This window comes from Talpa europaea (genome assembly GCF_964194135.1).
Source record: "Talpa europaea genome assembly, chromosome: 6".
Taxonomy (NCBI): domain Eukaryota; kingdom Metazoa; phylum Chordata; class Mammalia; order Eulipotyphla; family Talpidae; genus Talpa; species Talpa europaea.
Window position 1 is genome coordinate 16,952,014 of NC_140072.1, and position 21,260 is coordinate 16,973,273.

Here is a 21,260-nt window from a genome sequence, read left to right on the forward strand (position 1 = left end):
GTATGTGCCCTACCCTATGGAGCAGATCCTAGTCGTCCCCGCACGGGAAAGAAATCTTACCTTTCAAGTCCCTGTTCGGGCGCCACTTGCCGGGGACCAGCCTCCGGCAAAACGTCTTGTCAGGGGTTCCTGAAAGGATGAGACGGCCTAGGCGAAAACGAAAGATCTGAAACTTAAGGGCTGAGGGGGAGGGAAATGAGGTAGAATGAGGAGACACTGACACTTGGTGAGGTGCTAGTATTTTCTGCCGAGAGACTCAGCAGGTCTTTATTTATTCATTATTAGTAATAATAATAAGAAAATACATTATCAAGTGTAAAGCATAAACAATTAGTATATTATGTTTCCCATAGACTACTGGCCCCTACAGGTCTCAGCTAGACGGCAGCTCTCAAGGTTAACAGATAATAAACCAAACCTAACATTAAAGCTACTTATTTTTTTATTTAGACAATTATTGAAAATAGTGAATAACCGCCAGTGCATCCCTATCAGCTGAAGCCTAAGCATCAAAGGACTATTTTATTTACATGACCTTCAGCCGGAGACCAGCTGCAGTTTAGCTATCAGAACTTTTTCTACCTAGAAACTCCTTAACTCAAATAGCTTTATATTAAAAACTTTCCCAAGAAACTTCAAGAGAAAACAAAATAGAAGGACCTGCTATGATTATTGTATTGTAATGCTTGTCAGGCATATTTAATAAGTTGTCTTCCATTGTCAAGTAGGCCAAATTGTTTAATAATTAGTTTCTAATTTTCCATGCCGTTTATTTGCAATATACTGATGCATATAATATAGTGCCTAATATACTTTTTTGGGAAATTTTTTCTTATTTATGACCAAGAACAAAAAGTGAAGGAATGTTAAATCTTCATCCTCACGGTGTGAGGCACAAGGAATCTTCAGCCCCACGGTCTGAGGCCCTTTAGCTTCGGCCCCACGGTGTGAGGCCCTTTGGGCTTCGCTGCTTGCCAGTGTCTTATCTGGCTGGGGCATCAAGGCCTCCTGCAGCACTGTAGAGCTGCAGGGTTTAATGCACTATCTTTTAAAAAAAATCAATATGAAGCATTCAACAAAGGCCTCTTTTCAATTTGATCGTTCTATAGGTACCAATAAGCCAATTATTTAGATTGAGAGGTCTCTAAAAAATCTTCAGTTTAGAAGTTTTTCCAATTCAAATAGTCCTTTGCCTGACCAGTAGGAACTTAATAATCCAAATGATGACCCAAAGCAGTAAGCTGTTTTATGGATAAGAGTGCAGAAGGCACAGCCCTCACAAGATCCGTAAAACTCACTGCCAAGGAATAGTCTCGAAAGAAAAGATGGTAACTATGACAGGCCCTGTAAATAGCTGTTCTAAAACACTGAGAATCATATGTCTTCACCCAGTTTGGGAAGAATGGATTCACCCATTTACATTCCAGGGCATGTTCAGTTACCTGCCCAGTGCATGCAGGTACATGCATTCTTTTGTTGGTTACCAGAGAGACTGGTCATAAAGTTTAAAAAATTCCCCTGATTGCTGGCTAAGCCAGATCCCAAAAGGGGTTTAAACCCCAAATTTGGACATACTACTCCTGTAAATGCTCCTTCCAAACAAATGGCAGATACCAAAGAGGTGTCTTAGGGCACAACTGTGAGGGCCAAAACTCTTAGGGCACAACACAAAAAAGAAAAGCCTCATCCTTCTTTTGACAAACTACACAAAAGACAGAGATAAGGAAAGGGATCAACCAAGAGTATTCAAACCAAAATTAAAGAATGAAACCCTTAGTAACTGAGAATACTCAAAACCAAGAATCATTATATCCAAAGAATCAGTTCCACTAAAATTTTATTTTGACAGCCTTTAATTTAGAAGAGAGAAAATGTGTCGCCACTTCTCACTTCATCTGGACCCCAATGGTAGAGAGATCTGGGAAGCAAAAATGGTAAAACTTTACCTTTTGAAGGCCTTTTTCATCAGAAGTCACAAAATCTCTTGTACAGTGACCATTCAAAAGCAAACAGTGTCCAGTCAATGACATCATTCCATCATCACTGCTAAATTGTGGGGGTTAGGAAGTGATTTTTCCTTCTTCATTCTCCCAGAATCGTTCATAACCAAATTAACACCAGACAGATGGACAGAGAAAAGAACAACAGCAGAAGTTTTAATAATAGCATGTATACCTCCTGTACGCATGGGAGAGACCCAGTGAAAACTGAGTAACTTGGTGAAATAAATTAAATCACCTCCTTAAATAACTTCTGCTACAGACAAAGAATGCCATGGGGCAATGTAAGGGGGAGGTGAGTGTTGGGAGGTTATAGGAAAGGCACAATAAGTCAGGGCTTGGTGGCCATGCAGATTTAAGGACTGCCTTCTCCTCTGCGGAGGGTGAGAGATGTGGCCTTCCAGTTCAGTGACAGTGACACCCTTACAAATGGACACCTTCCCACATGCATGTAAATGTTTCTTCCCAAAGGGCAGCTTCCACTTAGTTCTCAGAACTCCTTATGAAAGAATCCTTATGTCAAAGATACTCTGGGGTAGCAAATTTTGCTGCCCTGAATAGGTAACATACTTTTTTTTCTCCCAGTACCTGATACATAGAACTTTTTTTTTTTTTTTTTTTTAATTAGAGGGCTGTGGAAAACCAATTTTATCCTTTTTGAGGCTTTCTTTAACTAGAAAAAATGAGGGTACTTTTTACTTGATTGTTGGATCACAGTTTCACTGTGTTAGTGTTTGGAAGAATGGGATAAAGTAACTGACAATAGTTGCTTTTGAAAGGAAGGACATGCAAGTGACACTGATATTTTAAGAAGGGACAATGTGGAGTTTGAACTGTTGAGCAGTTAGTTAAAACAGCAGCCTGGTTCAATCCTGTAGTTATTGGCTAAGAAGACCCTGCTCTGCCTGCCTTTAGACTAGGAAGAAGCATTAGGCCTGGAAGTGTGGCTTAATAGGGTATCACAATTCTTCTTATCTTGAAAAATTTGAAGGATGGGTTTTGATAAATGTAATTCCAGCTTCAGAGCTACTAAGCACATTGGTAGATGTGGGTATGCCCACCTGGGCGTAGGAACAGGAAAGGGCTGAACTTTTCTCAGTTTAGGGATAACCATGTGGGGTTTCAAGGTCAGTTTTTGGATGGATAGGAATTCCAGGTCATTGAAGAATTGGCAGGCATGGCAAGATGGGTTAAGGTTCTCTTTTATTTAAAATGACATTTTCCCCCTATTCTCAGTATTTACAAATGTTTAACTTAAGGGTTCTTCCTCCCCACCTTAATTTGGGGGTTCAGGTAGATGGGAGCAACATAGAATTGGTTGATTATTTGAGCTAGAAGAGAGAATCCTCAACTCTGACTAGGCAAATGAACAGAGAATTCTCTCAAGCTCTGACTAGATTAATGAACAGCTGTTAACTCAGGATGTTCTGGGGAAGACCTTGGCATCTTGTGGGCAATACAATTAAAGCAAGTTGGGGCTCAGACCAGTGGCCTCCTCAGCTGCTATTCAGTTAAGATAATGAAAATAAGCCCCAGTTCAAAGTCTACCTTGTGAGTGACAGAGTTTATAAATAGGGTCACCGATACTTGTAAATGGTTTATACATTCATTTTAACAAACTTAAGCAATAGTCTGCTCAATACACTTATGTTTTAAAGTTTTATGCAATTTGGTCCTTATAATTTGGCATTAGAGTCAAGGTCCTGGGAATGGAGAGAGAGTCATGTTGGCTTGCTTTCTTTAGGAAAATCTTGGGTTTCTCTATACCCATATTTGAAATTTGAATACTCCAAGTTTTATGGTGTTTTGGGAGGGGAGGTGTCCTTTAACCCCATTCCTTTTGGAGGAATCTAGGGATCTAGGCTCAGGTTTTTGCCATTGTTGTCCATATTCTTGCCAGGGGTGTTCTTGCTATCAAAGAGAAGCAAAACTCCAAGATTTAACATTGCTGCCTCCACTTCTTTTTGGAGCCTGGGGGCATGCGTGGGTCACAGGTTCGGTTCTCAGATACTTTGGCATTCCTCTCCTTTCCCGAAGGACTGGCGCAGTTCTCTTGTCATCCTGAGTTAACAGCTGTTCATTAATCTAGTCAGAGCTTGAGTGGCTCAGCTCCAGGCCATTATAGGTGTTTTATACCATGAACCATCTGACTAGCTTAGTGTGCTGACCCCCTAACTCTGGTTTCTCCCATTTTTCACCTTCACCAGCTGAAAGACAGAATTGGGACTCTCTTCTGGGAAGCTAGCAACAAAAGGTCAAGATGATGTGTTCATTGTGGGGAAAAATAAATTGTGAACCATGGCAGTTAACAAGGCAGTTTCTAGTTACTGAGTGTACGTTCTAAAAGGGAGACTGTAAAAGTATTGAGAAAGTCTGCATAATCACTTCCATGCTTGAGGTGTTTATCTTGCTTCACTTATCTGAACAGGAAGTTTTTGAATTGATCAGAGTTGTTCTGTTTATGTTGAATTGTTGAGATATTCTATGGTTTGTTCCATAATCTTTTCTTTGAAAAATAAACATTTCTCCTAGAGGGCTATGTTTCCTGTTGATTGAAAATAAAATAGTACTTTTCTGTCAACAAAACAGCATTTCTGTTTGGATTTAGCATGTGATTCTTTATGTTAAAAATGAGGGTTTTTTTTTTAGAATCCAAAATATTAAATGGAATATGTTCTAGAGTTTAGAATATATTTTCGGTATTACTTTTTCTATATTACATTTTTTTTAGGATTTATTTATTTATGCATACAAGAGCTGGGGTACAGGCCAGAGATGTGGGGGGGGGGGGTGAGAGGATTTACCAGAGACAGAGTGGAGAACAGAACAGGCAGACTGAGTAAAATACACCGCTGAAGGACGCAGCGGGCGAGACAGGAGAGGTCTGCTGCTCCATGTGGGTTGCTCCCTGGCCAGCCGGGGATCGAACTCGTGCTGCAGAGCCTGCGGATTGCTTCTTAGTGCAGTGCTTAACCCCTTTCACCACCAGGGAGGCCCTATATTACATTTTCTGTTATGTGCAAAGACTTGTTTTTATTTGATTCAAGCAGTTGGCTTATGCAACACCATGAGCTGCTATACTTCTTTGAGCAATGAGGGTTTTCTTTGTTATTAGTGGGCAGACCCTGTGGATCCCCAAAGCTGAATGTTCTAAAGAAGTCTGGGGCCTCCCCAGTGGCGCAGCGGTTGAGCGCTGGGTTGCGAAGCTGCCCGCGGCCTCTGCGGCGCTGGTTCGATCCCTGGCTGCTCCCCGGCCACCAGAGGAGGGTCCCTCATGGTGCGCAGACCTCTCCTGCCGCCCGCTGCTCCCCTCAGCAGTGTACTTTGGTCCTTCTGTCTGCTCTGCTTCCCTCTCTGGCTCTGGTGAATTCTCTCACCCTCCTGCGCTTCTGACTGTACCCAGTGCATGTATAAACAAAACAAACAAACAAACAAATAAATAAATAAAACATGCCTCTATAAAAAAAAAATATTAAAAAAAAAAAGAAGTCTGGACACTCATGTGCACAAAGACAAAGCATATTCTTATGCTTTGTATAAAATAACTTTAATAGAATTAGTGTGCATAGAGAAGAAGAGAAGGAAGGTTTCCTAATAAAACACCCAAAGTCACCGGCCCCCTTGTGGGTCAATGCTCAGCTAGACAGTCTTGGCCCAAAGTGCCTCACTGAAGCCTGAAAGAAATATCTAATGCACCTTCTGGTAGGGACCCATAGAAAGAGGGCAAAAAGGACCAGGTAAGTCTGGGACGAAAGAAGCAAAATCAAAGTACAAATCAGAATAACCACTGCCATTGTCAGCTTCCCCATGTGTCTCTCTCAAGTCCCCCAAGTCCCTGGTTTTGTGGAGATGTCTCTGTTATGCTCTCTTTATGATAACTCTGATAGCTGACTCTGCCCATGTACTTTTCCCATCTTTACGGTCACATTCTCTATCCAGTGTTATTTGAAATTTCTGGTTGTTGTCTTCAGCCGCACCTGGACCACTGCTAAATTTATTCTTTTTTTTTTAAGATTTATTTATTTATGCATATAAGAGCTGAGGTACAGGCCAGAGGAGCGGGAGGGAGAGAGGATTCACCGGAAACAGAGTGGGGAACAGAACAGGCAGACCTACTGAAATACACTGCTGAGGGGAGCAGTGGGAGAGACAGGAGAGGTCTGCTGCGCCATGTGGGTAGCTTCCTGGCAGCCTGGGGATCGAACTCGTGCTGTGCTGCAGTAGCTGGGAGAGGTGCTTAGCCCCTTGCACCACCAGGGAGGCTCCTAAATTCATTCTTGATCACATCTTCAGTATCTGCCTAGTTATGCCTATTCTGTATACTTGAAACCTCATAGTCAATTTGCCCCACAGGTTGTTGTTGTTGTTTTCCCTTTTTGCTATTGCTGCTGCTTTTATGATTCTTTTGATTGTTTTCCCCTTCTTTATCTTTATGCTTACATTATTTTAACAACCTACTAGTAGGTTTTCTTGGGGTACAGGGGAAATTCTCCCTCCCCTCTGGGTTCTTCTGAGTCTGGGTGAGCAAACAAATCAACGTTAGATACATTAGTAGGAAAAAAGACCAAATTTAATTACATGTGTATGAAGAATTTACATGACTGTAAATTCTAAAGTAACTGGGACATACCAGGATATTATATCCTGTTGAGGAATGGGATAGAGGCCTGGGGCATCCAGGAGAAAGAGGGGGTCTCGTGTAATGGGGGGATGCTTCATATTACAAAACCTTGCCTCGGATGTTTGTCTTGCCTTAAGATAGGCTTATTATATAAAGAGGTTATTTCTGGATACGGCCCTAAATCTCGGTAATTTGCATTATTTAAGATTAGGTAACATTTCTCCAGAGTCCCACAGGACCCTGATTGACCTTACTTCAAAATACAAAGGTGACATCTATTGGAAAACACCTACTCTGGATTTCTTGGAGAAAAACTATCTGAACATCTTTGGGAGGGGCTGATCCTACAAGTTTCTAAAATAATAGCTTCCATTTATTGTATATGTGATATAAAAATGAATATATCTGTGGTCATTGTGCTTGGTTCTAGACTCAAAGCTTATAAAAGCCCTTGGGATTTTCTGAACTATAGGAGTATTTTATTCATTCTGAGCCTTTTTAATCAAACCTGAGTTTAATGTAGTGAAGTGACTCAGGGTGGACACTAAGATAATCTAGTTTCAGGAGAGGGGCTGGCAGCCTCAGAAAGACTAAACTCTACATTAGAGAGTTGGAACATCTGGGGTGAGTTGAGTTCAAGTCACATGGCCAGTGATTTAATCAATTATGCCTTTGTGATGAAGCCCCTTATACAGATTCTGGGAACATTGGAGTTTCCAGATTGATGAGCATATTGATATGCTTGGAGGGTGACCCCTGAATTTCTTGAAGAGAAGGCATGGAAGCTCTGAATCTCCCATCCCCTCCACCTAGACCTTGTCTACCTAGACCTTTCCCTTTGCCTGTTTGAGTAGTATTCTTTATAAGAAAACTGTAATTGTTTAAGTACCATGCTCTTGGTGAGTTCTGTGTGTTCTAGCAAATTACCGCACCTCAAGGGGAATGGTGGGAACTGCTGTATTCATTGCCAAGTTTGACAAAAGCGCCAAATAGTTTGGGTATCTCTGGAGTAAGAGCATTTTTGGGGGCCCTTGCCCTTAACTTGTGGGATCTGATGCAAACTCTGAGCATCAGAACTGATTTGAATTACAGGACACTCAGTTGGTATCAGGAAGTTGTGGTTCCAGAGTGCAGAGTATTTATCCTTTGCCAGGTATCACAGGCTGTGTTATTTAACCCAGTACTACAACGAGGTAGGTTCTGCTTGTGCTATTTCTAATTTGCATATACAGACCTTCAGCGAGCATTTGTATACATCTATTTTTTTCTCAGTTTTATGAGCGGTTTTGTAGAAGAGTAGAAATGAAAGAAATATTGAGTGAAAATGTTTTTGCCTTTAAACTTTTGCCAGTTATGCTAAATTGCTTTTTAAAAAGGCTCTATCAGTTCATACTCTCTGTGATAGTATATTTAAGAGTCTCGTTTCCCCATACCATCCCTTCTGTTACATATTACTGTCAGATTGGAAACTGGGCATCACATTGCTTTCATTTTCTTCCTCTTTTTTAGCGTATCTTTTCATAAGTGACTATTTTGATTCTTTGCTTATTTTTCCTACTTCACGTCTTAATGCTTTCATATTTTACATGTCATTAATTCATCAGGATTTTATTTTGATTTTATGGAGTAAAAACTGCTTGATTCTGGAGGAAATTAGAGGACTAGTGGGCCTTGAAATTTTGTCTGAAAAAATTTAGAATATAAAAATAAATTTTGTCTTTGGAAAGTAGTTCATCTCAAATTCATTAAGGAACTTAGAAACTTAGTTTATTATTTATTAATCTTTTTGTTGGCAGAATTTTCATAAAATGTATTGGGAGGGCCTCCCCTGGTGGCGCAGCGGTTGAGCGCTAGGATGCTAGGCTGCCCGCGGCCTCTGCAGTGCCGGTTCGTTCCCTGGCCGCCGGCGAGGGTCCCACCAAAAAAAAAAAATGTATTGGGGAAATAAAATCCTGGCAACAGAAAGACCCCCCGCCCCCAATACCAAGGTAGCATCTAGAGAAAACTTGATTGCGTAGTTATGTCATTTATATGCATGTGGATCATTCAAGAGGCTGCTAAATTCGAGTAGAATTTCACTTTTTCTTTGACAGCAAAATAGATGTTTCTCTTATGTTATTGAGGCAAATAGAGCCTCCTTGTGATATTCTCCTGCACACCTGGTGAGAGATTCCTGCGTGTATGTTAGAGGTATGTGTTTATACTTCTAAAGGCCAGAGGCCTGTAACCTTGCGTTGGAAACACCTAGAGCCTAAGACGATCTAATTGCTGATGAAAATGTTTGACCTGTTAAGTTCTTAAGGTGATATACGGTGACAGACTGGAAATGTGTCTCCAGATGAAATGCAAGTTCTGATCCCTGGAACCTGTGAATGTGGCCCAAATGGGTCTTTGCAGATGTGATTAAATTGAGGATCTGGAGCTTGGACAGCTATCCTTGGTTATGTGGATGAGCACTAAAATGCAATCCTGTGTATTCTCATAAGAGGGAAGAGGAGGGGGGGAATCTTTCTCAATCTCTCCCTCCCTCTCTCTCTCTCTCTCTCTCTCTCACACACACACACACACACACACACACACACACACACACGAGGGAATGTGACTGAAGGCAGAGATTTGGAATGACGTGGCCACAAGTCAGAGAATTCTGGCAGCTATCAGAGCTGTAGGATGCAGAGAATGGAGTCTCCCCTAGACCATCCCCGGAAGTGTAGCCTTCAGATTTCTAGCTTCTGGAACTGTGAAAAAGTAAATTTCTGGTGTGTTAAGCCACCAAGTAATTTGGGAAACCACAAATTGTATATACCATAGCTCTCTTCTCTTTATTAAAGAAAATTTCATTTTATTTCCCTTATATTAATTATTGACAATAGCACTTGGCTTCTCTACAGATGACCATCATTTACTGGTTTCCTTTGTTGAATACCAATTAAAGTTAAATATACTGCAAAGTAACTTTAAAATAAAAATTATTTGTTAACTGCAATAGTATCTGTAAAGCTGAAGGTGACATTTTGACTATTTTTTAACTTGAAAATTAAATAATTTATATCATGAGATTCTTTTGAGATTTGCTTTTGAATCAGGGAGAATTAAGTCTATTTCTCTTATTAGTGAAGCTGTGTGATAGTCTCTGAGTACCTATTAACCTATAAACCTATTAACTTATAAAAAATTCCTTTACAGTCCTCCTGGTGGCGCAAAGGGTTAAGCACTGCACTGTGAAGCAAAACGCAGCCTCTGAGTTCAATCCCTGGCCGGCCAGAGAGAAATCCACATGGCGCAGCAGACCTCTCCTGTCTCGCCCTCTGCTCCCTTCAGCAGTGTGTTTTGGTCAGTCTGCATGTTCTGTTCCCCACTCTGTCTCTGGTGGGCCTTCTCATGCCTCCCCCCCCCCCATCTCTGGCCTGTGCTCCAGCTCTTGTATACATAAATTAAAAAATCTTAAAAAAAAATTCCTTTGCAATGCAAAGAATTTCAGGTTCATAGCATTTTTATAAAACCTTCTCCCGCCTTACTTTTATATTTCTTTAAAGGGCCAAATTAATTTTTTTAAAGATTTATTTATTTATGCATACAAGAACTGGGATACAGGCCAGAGGTGTGGGGGGTGAGTCACCAGAGACAGAGTAGGGAACAGAAAAGGTGGATTGACTAAATACACTGCTGAGCGGAGCAACAGGCGAGTCAGGAGAGGTCTGCTGGGCCATCTGGGTCACCTCCCTGGCTGGGGATTGAACTCTTGCTGAAGTGGCTGCAGATAGCTTCATAGTGCTGTGTCTTCACCCCTTGCGCCACCAGGGAGGCCTGCTTTTTGTGTTTCCTAATCAGTCTTTATTCACAGTTCTAGTTTCCTGTTTTCATTAATCCTTTATTTTAAAATCTTAATTTGACTGCTTAGTTTATGTTCTTTTTATTTAAATATTATTTTAAACAATGCATTAGAATACAGCTTTGTATGAAACAATTTTTGACAGGCTTTTTTTCTTTTTTCTTGCATGGTTTCTGAAATTTGGTGAACATCAGCCTCATTTGCAGGGTTTATTACAAATACAGATGCTCTAACACCTTTCTACACCTACTGAATTAGAATCTGAGTACAGGGTCTTCACTTCTGTTTTTCAGACACTCTTCCTAGGTAATATGAATGCACATCAGAGTTTGAGAACTGAAAGTTTTGGATGTCCTTAATTTTTTTCCCATTAATTCAAAAATTATTTAGAAGAGTTTTAAAATTCCATATTATTAGAGTCCTTTGTTTTGAATTAATTATTTTTCATTTCATTGTGTTATAATTAGAACATGTACCCTTTGAAATTAGTTGAGATTTCTGTTACGGTCTAACCAGACAATTTTGTAAATGGCCTGCGCTGTGGCTATTTGGGGAAAATAAGATTATTTATGATATTTACTATCTGCTGATTTTCTTTTTATTGAGGTGAAATTCACATGACATAAAGTTAACCATTTTGAAGTGAACAAATTAGTGGCATGCTTAGCACGTTAAAATGTTGTGCTACCATCACTTCTCTCTAGTTCTGTAGTTCACTGTCCCAAAAGGAAACCCTGTACCACTAAGCAGTAACTCTCCAGTTCTCCCCAAGCCCCTGGCAACTATCAGTCTGCTTTCTGTCTCTGTGAATTTGTCTATTCTGGATATTTCATATAAATAGCATCACAAAATGTATGTGATTGTGTGTATGTTTGCCTTGCTTTTACTTCACATGATGCTTTTGTGGTTCACCCGTGTTGTAGCATGTATCAGTACTTCATTCCTTTCAATGGCTGAATAATATTCCACTGCTATGTATTTACCATAGTTTATCCATCCATCCATCCATTGTGGGCAATTGGGTTGTCTATACATTTTGGCTATTATCGATGGTGCTGTTATCAATATTTGTGAGCAAGTATTTGTTTGAGTACTGGCTTCCAGTTTTGTGTGTATACACCTAGGAGTGGAACTGTCTGCTGAAACAGTAATTCTGTATTTAACTGCCAACTTGTTTTGCATAGCACCTGTACCACCAGCAATGTATGAGGGTTACAAATTTTCCACACACTTGTTACTTTCCATTTTGAAAATTATGGTTATCCTGGTAGGTATGTAGTGGGATCTCATTGTGGTTTTGATTTTCATTTTCCTAATAACAAATGACATTGATCATCTTTTTACTAGCTTATTGACTATTATGTTTCTTCTTTGGAAAAATACTGACTCAAGTTCTTTGCCCATTTAAAAAAGATTTTTGTCTTTTTTGTTGTTAAAATGCCTTAATATTCTGGATACTAGACACTTGATTTGCAAAATTTTTCTCTCATTATGCAGTTGGTCCTTGCAGTTGGTTGTGTTGTTTTGGTGTACAAGAGTGTCTAATGACCATCGATTTTTTTATTTTTTCTTTTGTTGCTTGTGTCTTTGAAGTCCATTACCAAATCTGAGGTCATGAAGATTTAACCTTATGTTTTCTTATAAGAGTTTTATAGTTTTATCTCTTATATCAGTATTTAGATCACAGATCCATTCTGAGTTAATTTTTGTCTATGGTATGATATAGAGGTCATCTTTTTTCTTCTGTGTATATCCTGTTGTCCTAGTACCATTTGTTGCAGAGACTGTTCTTTCTCTACTGAATGGCCTTGGTAGCCTTGTCAAATATCAGTTAAATGTAAAATATATGGGTATATTTCTGGACTCTCAATTCTAATTCTTTGGTCTACATGTCTCTTCTTATGCCTGTATGATAGTGTTTTGATTACTGTAAACTTAGTCGTACATTTTGAAGTTGGGAAGTGTGAATCTTCCAACTTTGTTCTTTTTCAGTACTGTTTGACTACTTGGAATCCCTTACAGTTCCATATGAATTTGAGGCTTGGTATTCCCATTTCTGCATAAAGGCCACTGGTCAATATATTCTGTGTCATAAATATATGTAGCTTGCTTTGGTTAGTATTGCCACTTTCACAGTATTAAGACTTTTAAATCATAAACATAGGCTATCCCATTTATTTAATATTTTCATTCCTTTTAGCAGTATTTTGTATTTTTCAGTGTATAAGTCTTTCTTGATTAAATGTGCTTGTAGGTATCTTATTCCTTCAAATGCTCCAGTAGGGTTTTTTTTGTGTGTATGAGTCCTTGGGATTTTCTGTGTTTAGGATCATGTCATATGCACACAGAAATAGTTTTAATTCACCCTTTTCAATTTGGATGATTAACAGAAGTCATCCATTTCTTTTTCTTGCCTAATTATTCTGTCTAGAATTTCTAATGTAGTGCTGAAAAGTTACGGTGAGAGTGGGCATTTTTGTGTCTAATCTTAGGGGACAGTCTTTGGAGAAGTAACTGCATTTTTTATTGGGTTATTTGTTTTTGTTGTGTTGTATTAGTCTTGGATATCAGCCTTTTGTCAGATGTATGGTATGCAAATATTTTCTCTCATTCAGTAGGGCGTTTTTGTTTAGAGATAGCTTCTTTTGCTGTGCAGAAACCTTTTGGTTTGATACAGTCTCAACTATTTATATTCTCTTGTTTTTGTTGCTGTTGGAGATGAATCCACAAAGACATCACTGAAGGCTGTGTTGTGGTTTTGCCTGTGTCTTTTTCTGTGTATTTTTATGGTTTCAGGTTTTATAAACAAGTCTTTTCTCCATTTTGATTTGAATTTTGTGTATGATGTGAGATAGTGATAATTTGCATTCCTTTGTATGTGGCAGACATGGCCCATGAAAATGCTATCACTGCTTATCATCAGGGAAATGCAAATTAAAACCCGAATGAGATACCACTGCACACCTGTGAGAATGGCCTGTACCAAAAAGCATGTTGGCGAGATGTGGAGAAAAAGAAGCCTCTGTGTGTTGTTGGCACTGGGTCTTTTATTGGAGAAAGCTGGTGGCAACTTGGAGTATGGCTGCAAGGAGCAGTAATACATGTACAATCTGGTTTTGTCTGCTTTTCTTATATTAAACATATAATTATTTTAAAGCATAAAATTATTGGGAGACCTTATGTTGGAGCTGGAAAGAGCCCAGGTTATATGATAATCTGAATTACTAGCCTTAACATAAAGCATGTTATAAGTATTATGCTTTTACAATTTAACTTCTGAGCATTTTATATATGTTTAAAAACAGTAATTTCTAAGTGAACATACATGTTTTATAAAGCTGGATGCAGCATTTCTCTATTAAATGAGACTGATTTCTTTCCTTTTAGTGGTTCTTTCTGGCACTATGATTTCTCCTAATATTGTGATGCCCTCTAGTGAATTCAGCCTTTCAGATAAGTTTATGAGAGGCAGTAATCAGTGCAGTAAAATCTTCAAAGGGAACATTCTAGCAATTGGAACTGTATTTAAATGCCTTGTTGAGATGACATGCTTCTGTCCTAGAAGTGTTCTACCTAAGATTTGATAGTCTTCCGTGAATTTTACTGTTGAATTAAGTGAAATGGTTCCAGATGTCTTCTAAAATCTTCAATTTTAAGGTTCTAGATTCCCTATGACTCATAAATCTTCAGTGAAGAAATGATGCTGTAGTTTTACTTGACCAGTTTACTTTCCTTAAAACCTCCCTTTGAAATTTAGAGAATCTATCGCTCATTCCTGTGGCTAAGAATTCTTTGCGATCATTTATGATTTTCAGGTATCTTTTGGTTTTCAAAGTCATTTGCCATCTTTAGTGAATTTTAAGACTAGTATAGTTCTTGTCCTTTTGGTTTTCACCACCTAGAGAAAGTAGAAATTGATTCTTCCATTTGTTAGTAAGTTAATTTCATCAGATTAGGGGCTAACTTTTTGATTCCCTGAATTTTACTTATATTTGGTATGTTCAGGTCAGTGTTGATTGTACAGAGCCATTATAGGATACTTCTTCAATCTAATGATTGGAAAGATAAGGTGGGCCATAAAAACAGCTTAATGTTATGTTGTGATATGTAAGGTAGAGTTTTCTTACTAAATTGTGTGGTGTCCATTTATGAAACTATTGCTTTGTTCCAAATCATTTATTTGTATATAGTTGCTGACTTGTATATAAGTAAGCTTTATTTATATAAATATATATAAATAAGCACCCTTAATGACCTGACTATTCAGTAGTTTTCATCTCATATTTTAGTTCTGTGTATAACTAAAGGTTTGATATTATCAGCACAATCCTTTCTTTACCTTTCAATTTTTGGTTTAAATGAGGAATGAGAATGTTGGGATAGGAAACTTTTCCAATGAAGGGGAAATAGATACTCAGAAGGGCCCAGCTTAGGATTTTACAGACTAGAAGAATTGAGGAGCCTCTTGGGAAGACTATTTTAATGAAAGTAGAAGTTTAGAAAAGAAACGTTTGGCTTATTTCGCTGAGCATGATCCCTTCCAGCTCCATCCATGTTGCTGCAAATTGCATGTGTTTATCTTTTTTGAATAAGGGACCAGGAAAAAGAATAACTATAAGAAAGAAAATATCAAAATCGACAAACAACTATGAACCAGAGACACTCTATGGTGGGTGGGTGCGGGGAAAGGAGGGCCTGGGGTCAAAATAAGGGGGTTGTAATTGTATGGGGAATATAAAAAATAAAATTTAAATTAAAAAAAAGAAACATTTGCCCAAAAAAGGATAATTTTTAGGATTTCTTGGGATTTTGTGATTTCCCCCTGCTTCTCATTTATTTTTCCTGTTTGTCTTTGTCCTCCCCAAAGTTTTTCTAGCAGTGAAAGTCTCAAAGGGCTATTTAAGGGACTGGAATTATGGGGTTAAACTGGTCTGAATTCTGTAGCCCAGGATCTGGGAACATAAAGAGTATGGTGAGGGATTAAAAAAATAGGCATAAACTGGTCACAGAAGTATTTGCAAGAAAGAGACAGGGAGTTAGGAGTGGGTCTCCCACAGTTTACGTGAGTAAACATAACAAGAGATTGGGGTGTTAAGATGTAGTTTTATAAATCATTACGCCAAGTTAGGTGTATATTCATATTGGTTAAAGAGTATGTTATGTTTAGTGCTATTTTCAGGTATGTTTGAGTGAAGTTAGAATTTATAGGATGATCTAAAAACCTGATCACTATGTGTCATATAATTTCTACTAGAAAGTGCATTCTAAATTCCAGTAGCGGGCTTAAATATAAAGTTTTGGAAGGAACTACTTACTCATAAATTGTTGACTATTTGTTGATGTTGTTGATTGACATCCTTGTTTATATATATATATTTTAAATTTATTTATTTTCTTTTAAAAAAAAAGATTTATTTATTTATTTATACAAGCAACTGGGTACAGTCAGAAGTGCAGGAGGGTGAGAGAATTCACCAGAGCCAGAGTGGGGAACAGAACAGGCAGAATGACGAAACACACTGCTGAGGCGAGCAGGGGGTACGGCAGGAGGGGTCTGCGCACCATGTGGGACCCTCGCTGGCAGCCGGGGATCGAACCGGTGCTGCAGAGGCTGCAGTCAGCTTCACAGCCCAGCAATCAACCGCTGTGCCACCGGGGGAGGCCCCTCCTTGTTTATATTTTGATGAAATTCCCAATCTGGGACATTTATAACCGGGGAACCAAAATTTCATTTGCAAAGTCTATAAGCCTCTGTGGAATAGTGATATGTGTGGAAATAAATTACTTCAATTACAAGCACCATAATCTCATTGATGCCATAGTTAGGGAAGATTACATATATTTTAAAAGTTTTGTTGAAATAAATTTGGCACTACTACAAAAAAAAAATTGGCATAATATTTGAAACTTAACGGTTTTTATATTATGCAAGTGCTTAAAACATTTTTATGTTAAGATTTATGTGGACTTTTGATTGTCATAAAAAAGGGGGGAAATCAGGCATTTTGGAATCTAGTTGGGGTGCCCAGTGCTGTGTTTCTTTGACTAAATCATATTACCCTTTTTACATCTTCATTTCTTCATCTACAAAATAATAATGCTCATCACAGTATTATTTGCAATAGTTAAAACCTGGAAAATATTTAAATGTCTAAAACTAAAATAAATCTTGTTAGTTTTACAGTGAAAACCTGTACAGCTATGAAAAAGAATGGGCAGGTGCCACACTTACTAATATGGATGAATAACAAAACATAATTTTGAGTGTAAGAAATCAGACACAGAAGAGAATATACTTGCTGATTCCATTGAGATAAAGTCAAAAAACAGATAAGACTAACTATGGATGTTCCAAGGAGCCAGACCAGTGGTTACCATTGGGGAGAGTTAGTGATTGGGAGGGAGCACACATAAAAGAGGCTTCTGGGTTGTAGCTAATGTTCTATCTTGATTTAAATATACTCACTGTAAAACTTCGTACACTTTGTACACTTTACTGTGCACTTTAGTTTTAAAAAAGCTAAAAGTGTGCACCAAAATAAAACAAAAAAGAAAGAAGAAAAAAAGTAAGTCCTGACTAGCTTGGCATCCAGGAGAACTGGATTCAAACCTCCACTGTCCCACTGAGTAACTTATTTTGGGTAATTCCTTGACCCCTTAATCTTTAATGAGTGGATCTGTAAAATAGAAATAGTAACTGCCTTCTGTATTTCAGTAGAAGTAAACATTTGAAAGCATATAGGGTATTAGAAAAATTTTCTTAATAAATGGTGACATTTTTTGTTACTCTCAAGTAGGATGGATCCCATGTAAAAATAAAAAGTAGTAAAAGGACCAATAATTGAAAGACATGTTTAATTTTAGAGGAGTATCAGGCTGAAAACAAGAAAACAGACAAGTGAATAAAATAACTGCAAGTTGTAATGAGAACCTTAAATGAAGAAATTGGAGTTGAGGCTGAGAATTGCTGCTAAGAGGAACTTTCTTTGTAGTGATCAGGCTTGGTGAAAGCCTCTCTAAGGAAGGGAACACTAAGCTAACATTTAAAAGGAAGAAAGGAAGCTAGTTAAGCAAGAAGTATAAGAAGAACTTTCTAGGCATTCTGGATAATTTGTACAAAGCCCAAAGGCAGGAACTAGCCTGTTGGAAACCTGACCAGAGCGGTTGGGTTGTAGGTGGACTGGGATATGATGCTTTTGGAAAGATAGGTGAGAGTCAACTTGTAGACTTGCAGACTTTGGTGGGAATTTGATTTTGACGTTAGGCTCTGGGAAAAGCCAGTATGAGCCTTAGATTGGGAAATAATATAATCAGATGCATATTTTAAGATTTTTCCCCACTCTATTATATATGGCAAAAAGACTGGACATGAGTGGGTGGGGGTATGGTTTGGCCAAGAGTAAAAGAGAGGAAGTCAGTAGTAGTCCAAGCAAAAGATGGCTTGCATTAGGGAGTGGCAATGGAAATAGATGGAAAAAGTTAGATTTAGGATATATTTTGGGGATAAGATTGATGGGGCTTTTGCTGATTTTATTGGATTTGGGGAGTGAAGGAATAGGAAGTAAGGATGAATCCTAGGTTTCTTGGTAGAGAGTCTGGATGGATGATGATGCCATTTATGAGGTAGAGAAAAATGGGGGCAGTGAAACAGGCATAGGAGGAATAATCATGACATTCATTGTGGAGGTGTTTAATTGAACGGTTAGACAACCAGGTATCAGGTAATCAGCGGAATTTATGAGTCTGGAGCCCAGAGGTGAGGACCATGTTGGGAATATATTTTTGGAAGGTCAGCATGAGGCTGGCATAGAGGAAGGAGGAGAGAGAAGAAGGATAGAGAAAAAACAACCAATGTTAGAGTGATAGGAAACCTCAGCATTTAGAGGTCCACTGGAGGGGGAGGAGTCAACTAAGGAGATCAGGAAAAAGATCAGTGAGGTCAGAAAAAACCCTGAGAGTGTTGTCACCAAAGCCGAGAGAGGCTAGCATTTTAAGGGGCAAGTAGCCATTTGTGTGCAGTGCTGCCAAGAGAATGTAAGATGAGGATAGAAAAGTTGCCTTTGGATTTGGCAGCATGAAAGTAGACTTTTGGCTGCAGTGGTTTCAATGGAATGGTAGAGGCAAAAAGCTAGTGTGTTTGAAGAGGAATGAGAAATTTTTGAGAGACTATTATGCATATCTCAGACACTTAACATATATGAGACACCTTAAACCCATTCTGTAGGCTTGGGGGGTTGCGTTATTCATAAATAGCTATAGGGAGTTAGCATTGGCTTTTTATCCTCTCAATAATTTTTCTTCGGTTAGTATTTGATAATTTAAAATGTTCTGAATTTCATAGGTGGCTTCCATTTTAGAGTAAAATCATATGTTCAATCTGTGTTAACTTCCAGAGTTAGTATTATATTAAATTAAAACTTGGAGTATTTACCTTTTCAGGAAAGTAATTATAAGTCTTGAAAATTGTGCAAGGGCTGTTTCATCTTGAAACACTTAGAAATTCATTTTGGTTTTCTGTAATTACAGTGTTTGAGTAAAAGAGACATCTAAACAGGGATTGCATTTGGCAGTTATATACATGTTCTTGTTCTAAACTAAGCACTGTTTCTGTGGTTTTGATTTTTCTTTTAAAAATAGAATTTTAATCAGTGTAGGTTAAAATTTTTTCCAGGCATGTTATAATTACCACTGGCTACAACTTGATCCTAAAATGTGTATAATAAATTTAATAATATTTTATAAGCACTCCTGCTATTAAATGAAAACAAATAGGAATTATTTGAATATTTAAAAAATTCTCTAGGTGGTTTTTCCATAACGGCGTGGAAAGCAGCAAGTATGGTTATTTAAAAAGAAGTAATACATTGTCTACTTGGTCCTGTCACTGGGAATGATGCACTTTTATTTTGGAGTCATAAGGTCTTGCCTCCCATGATAGTTCATTCATATATTCTTTTGGATATATTTTGTATTAATGATTTACCAGGGTGACAAATGTTGTAGGATCCATGTTTCAAAAGAGATTGGTTTACCAATTCAAGCTGTGCTGACTAACACATAGATCTTTTTAAAATTCTAAGGACAAGCAGTTTAGATAAGAGGAAACTGTTTAAGGGAGTTGTTAAGAAAGGCACTGAAGAAAGCCACTTCTGGTTATAAAAACAAGGAAATTCTGAAAAACTGTTATAGACAAAAGGAGCAAGTGAGATGCCTAAGTAATGCCTGTCTCTTCCTGGAATCCTGAAACAGAAGATGGGCATTTGATAAACACTAAGGATTTTTAAATAAAGGGTAGATATTAACCAATAAAAATGTATATTAATATTGGTATACAAATAATTGTGAGAAATTTAACATACTAATGTAAGATATTAATACATACTAAAGTAAGATTAATATAGGGAAACAATACAGTTTTTGGTAAATTTAGAGCTGTTCTAAAACCAAAGTTGTTAAGGAAAAAAAATGTGAGATAGATGGTTTTTTTTGCCATCCTTGGAAAATATGACCTGTTACACTTTATCACTCTAGTTATTTCACCTTTGTGGGTCTCAGTTTCCTTATCTTTAGAATGGGGATACAATAGTGCCTACCTCCATAGGGTTGCTCTGAGGATTGAATGAGGTGGTGTCAGTGCCTAGGATACTGTCTCACATCATGGATGCTCCATAAATGCTATTAGACAGTAATAAGGACCTCTCACTTAAAAAAAAAAACAAAAACAAAAACAAAACTGCATCAGAAAAAAAAGCATATCCATACGTTTTAATTAAGCAAAATGAAGTTTGGTTTTACCAAATGAGATCTTACTGGGGCATAACCACTTTGCTTCTAAATTACCGTTTATCTATCCTTAGTTGATTTTTCTGCAATTTGTCATTGCCTCCTGCACATTGCACTTGGAATGGGCATTGCTGAGTGTGTGATGTGTTTTTAAATCAAATTATGTATTCCTACACAGGTTTGGAGATTCTCAGTTGCTTTAATTTGAATTTAAAGCTAAAACCTTTAATGGATTTTAAAGACAATTCTACTTTCCTCCTCTTAAGCTTTGAAGACCATAGGCAGTATAGTGTAAGGGAAAGACTATTGAGCCAGAAATTAGGAGACTTGAATTTTACTCCCTAGTTTAGTTGTAAGTAGTTGATTTGGGGGAAATTCTTTTACCTCTTTAGAAATGTAATTTTCTCATTGGTAAAATGAGAAAGCTGGGCCCAATGATACTTAGTTGTAGTCTTGATTTACATGTCATCCAAATGAGAAGTGTGCTCAGAGCAGTCATTTTGGATGGCTTTACCCTCCCAAGGTTGCCTCAAATGAAAATTAATGCCATTACCTTATGTTTACATCTCATTTTTGATCAAATATGTATATATATATAAATATATTTTTGCTTGATCACAATCTCTAGAGTAGAGCCTATGTGATTCCTTAATTGCTTTCAAAACTGAAATTCACTTTAATTCCATGTTTAAAGATTTGTTACTAGTCATTGAAGATAATAATCAATAGACTGTATTGAAGGTTCTGTAGGGATTTCCCAAAAAGCAATTCTAAAAATATTATAAGCACTGACAGCATTTTGGGGTAAGTACTATAGCCGCCCAGTCAGTCATTTTGAAGTGTACAGATTTTATCTGGAAATAGTGACTCCTGCTATTTTTTATTGAAAGTTCATTTATCTTATGGTGCTTCCAATAATAATCTGACCCTAGATATGAGAGTTTTATTTTAAAATTTTAGTGTTTTCTTAATGTCATATAACTCTTAGCTTTATTATGAGTATTATTTTATTATAGAAGAGTAT